At 40.8% G+C, this 4,345-nt stretch overlaps 1 pseudogene; it reads left to right on the top strand.

Moving 5' to 3' along the window:
- Positions 1 to 540: 540 nt before the first annotated feature.
- On the top strand, positions 541 to 2,422 carry LOC109862483 (annotated as a pseudogene).
- Positions 2,423 to 4,345: the final 1,923 nt, after the last annotated feature.

Below are 4,345 nucleotides of genomic sequence, written 5' to 3'. Positions count from 1 at the left end.
GAGTATGCTGGATAATATTCTTGTTATTAGGGATGTAAAAATTAATGCTGATGTTAGAAAAATAATGATAGTAGAAAAGAAGATAGATTATGGAATTTTGAATTAATCAAAAAAATAATTAATTTCACAACGACCATCTGGTGTATTACCTCGTATTGGCCTATGCTTTCTTCCCTATTGTTTTATCACGAGGTCATATTCTTTCTTTATTAGAAAAGAAGATAATGATATTAGAAAATAAGTGGATATATAATTGAAAAACTTATTACACATTAATATTTTGTAAGTCTCTCTGAATTAAAAGTTTGTAAAATTTGATATTTTTTTACAAACTTTTGACTAAATATCGAACAAATCAATCTGAGGTTTTATATCACATCTTGATATTCTGATATTTTTCTAATTGAGACATGTACGTATCGCGGATAAAATTTTTTTAACCTAGAAACCAATTCAAAAGTGGTATTGATTTTAATTTTTTAATATTGCAGAAAAATCAACACAAAGTGCAACAAAATATACTGTGAAATTCTTATACAGAAACGGAGAAATCACAGGAGACTTTCAAAGTGGCAAAGATGAAAAACTAGGCGCTCGCGGGAATAAAGATCACCGCCGTGCAGCTGCTTCGTGAAGCAAAAGAATGTGACTTGGAAATTCTGTTTTTATTTTCAAAGCAGAAGATCTTGAACCTTCACACACTTGCTAATTATCAACATTAAAATCGCAAAGCGTTCAAAGACGTCATACGCAATAATCGTATGATTATTTCTAACTGGATACAATACGCACAATGAGAAAAAAGTCAGAAACAGATTCAACGGGCCAAATCTATTTACGAACTAGCGCTGGCGGAAGATTATCGGAATATATCTTTGTTTGTCTTAAATACATAAAGATAGAGATGCGCAACAGTCAGGTCAATTACGCCAAGAATCTGTGGGATCGTGCGATTATGTTGCTGCCACGAGCAAATCAATTTTGGTACAAATATACGTACATGTAAGAATCTCTGAAAAACATTGCCTGTGCGCGTCAAGTGATCGAGCAATAAATGAAATGAGAACCGGACGAACCGGTCTGCCTGGCAGACGAAAATAAAGGTTATGCTGCGACAAAGAGATTGATCGCGCCCAAAAAATTTACGAGCGCTTTATTATGGTACATCCCGATAAAGCATTGGATAAAGTACGGAGGAGCTTTACAAATTTATCAGAAGCGCGCGCGACGTTTACGAACAAGCGGTGAACTTTTTACGAAGACGAGGGTCTGGACAAGAAGTTGTTTCCGGCTTTTGCCAAGTTCGAAAAAAATCAACAAAAACACGTTGGCGCGCGTATCATCTACAAATACGCTTTGGAACATCTGTCAAAAAAAAGCAGTCAAAAAATTTACAAGGTTTATACAATTCACAAAGACAAGTACGGCAATTGCTTGGGAATCGAGGATGTCATCTGCAAAAAGAAGCATCAGTACGAGCAGAGAGTGAAGGAGAATCCGTCTACCTACAACACGTGTTTCTATTATCTTGTATGTAAACCCAATGTGATTCACAAGACGTACAAACAAGCGATCGATACAGTTTCGTCAACCAAGAAAAAACAATGCTGGCATAAGTACATCTACCTTTAAATCAAGTATGCCATCTTTAAGAAACTAGAAACGAAAGACATCGAACATTGCCGTGAGATGTACAAAGTGTGTCTGGAACTTATACCTCACAAACGTTTTACTTTCTCCAAGATCTGGCTGTATTACGCGTACGTTGTCGTGATCCAACAAAAGAACGTCACGAAAACAAAAAAACGTTGGATCTGGCACTGGGCATCTGTCCGACGGACAATCTCTATCAAAGTTACATTGATCTGGAAACGCAGCTTGGTGAGTTTCGATTGATGTTGCAAGTTGTATTTGAAGTTTCTCGAGTTCGGTCCGAAGAATTGCGCCACGGTGATGCGATTTGCCGAGGTGGAAACGCGTTTGAATGAGATCGATTGCGCCCGCGCGATCTACGAATTCGCCGTCGCGCGGCCGCAATTGAACATGCCGAGACTGCTGTGGAGATCGTACATTGACCTTGAAATCGCTCAGAGCACGACAAAAATGCTCGTCAGTTGTTCGAGCGTTTACTGGAACGCACGTTGCACGTCAAGATCTAGGTCGTTTACGCCAAGTTCAAATTGCTGAACCCGCAACTGGAAAACAATCCCGACAACGTCGCTCTGGCCAGGTGTATATTTGAGCGCGAAAACAACGCGTCGAGAAACAGCGGCGACATCGAAAGTCGCGTGTTGTGCTGAAGACTTGAAAGGACTTTGAGAGTGAAAAAGGCACGAAAACTTTTGCCAAGATTATGTGGAAGACGCGCAGAGTAAAGAAGAAGCAAAGCATCGTTGAGAAAAACGAAAACAACGACAATTAAAAACCACTAGAATATGTAAGGAAAACATCAAATAAATTTGAAAATCGTAAACTTTTGTTCTCTTGCTGGCAATTGCAAAAAAGGAACAATAAATTAACACAGCGTTACATCAAATATACGTTTATTATGGTGCCGTCACTGCATCATTGTTTTGTTTAGTGACAGTAAGCAAACGTTAACTCATGTTCGCTATAGCGGAATTGACACTGGCGTAAGCTCCATTTACTCGCGCTCTTACGTATTCCAAGGGATTTGCTTGATCAATGCGAGTGTGATTCGAGTTTACGGCGTCAAATTCTTTTGCGGACGGTACTCGTATGTTCGGATACTACCGGTAAACAAAAAATTCCTACAGATTAAACGTTACGATCGCTTTCTCTCTTTGAACGACAGTCTGATTAAATGCGCGCACTATACATTATGTTGTAAAACCGATTGTACAACTTGCTGTTAAGCACCGCGCAATTGCCGCATCTTTTACCTAGATCCGTAGTTGCTGCTATGCATATTATATCTTTTAGTTACGCGCAATTTTAAAAGGATTCGTCGATTCAGGCGTCTACGTTCATTCCGCGTTTGAAATTTGACGCAAATAACGTAGCGACGTATTGACGCGCGCTTGTACACTTGCATGCAAGGATTGAATGTGCGCATCGCGCGACACAGAGCTTCCATGGATCGGTTATAAGTGAGTTTGCGAAAAATCAATAGTTTTACCGCAATAAAATTTGTCCACTCTACGCTCCGTTGTTCCGAACGTATCGCTGCGCTGTTCGACAAACGACAAACGCGCTGCAACGACGTGTCGCACATTAGGCGCAAGAATAAGTAATAAGTCATTGTGATTGGGAGCACGTGGAGTGCAACTAATCGCCGAACAGAAACGTTCAAAACATGCACGCTTGCAATTTGGGCAACAAATTGATTCCGCGTACAATTATGCACGTGTACACGTCTCCGTCAAAATTGGCGTTCAGGTTGCCGAAATTATACGGCGACACGTGTATGGAATCGTTGCTCTTATTTGATTCAATACTGTATAATTGCGATACAATTACAACGCTACCGTTGTGAATACACGAATCTTGTTTTACTACAATCAAAGTAGAACGGTACGTCAAAGCACGCGTTTGCACGACCAATACGTGCATTTGTTGTCGTTCGATTGTGATCGGACGAACTTGGTGATTTTGTAAAAAAACTGTGCCGGTCGCCACCTACTTTCACCGCCAAGCAGGAATGATCACAACACCGCCCGAATAACACACAGGACTTACCGTGTTGCTCTCTCAAAGTTTTTTGTCGGTACGCCACTTGAAACAACCCAACGGCCGTTGGACATGCAGGAAAACCGGTCTTGAATATGATTCATCGAAATAAGTTTTATGTTTGTAGTTAAGTTTTACAATGCCACTTTATTTGCAGCAGACACTCGTAGTCACTACAATGAATGAGTAGACTCGTTGTAACAACGCGCAGTTGAACACAGTACGATGTGCTCGGTATGGGCGCTCGAGATCGACTGACTGGAAAAATTGCCCGGTCACGCCACGACGTTTCTCCCACTCTAGCGCATGCGCACAATCTATCTGGCGTAATCCTTGTGAAAAGTGGATTAGACTTCTAGAGACGACTTCCCAGGTTTTCCAAAACTTCCCCTCAACATTGCGGTACCAATTCATTACTTTTACCGTTTTACATGGCATAATTTTGAACTTGCCGACTTGTTGAAAATTTTGACACGGATTGTTTATTTATGACTAAAGAAACACTCCCTACGAATTTCATGAACAATTAGCCAGATAATCAAGAAGCACGGTAGTGCCTCGCGCCAAGTTCACGCGCAACGAAGTTGCGCTCGAACTGAGCGAGCACGCCGTGCCTATTATACGCGAAAATCAGGCATTTTAGTGGAGGGGAGAT

The sequence above is a fragment of the Pseudomyrmex gracilis genome, unplaced genomic scaffold (assembly GCF_002006095.1).
Source record: "Pseudomyrmex gracilis isolate BER0280 unplaced genomic scaffold, ASM200609v1 scaffold_1835, whole genome shotgun sequence".
NCBI classification, from domain to species: domain Eukaryota; kingdom Metazoa; phylum Arthropoda; class Insecta; order Hymenoptera; family Formicidae; genus Pseudomyrmex; species Pseudomyrmex gracilis.
This window is presented reverse-complemented; position numbering and strand designations above follow the sequence as displayed.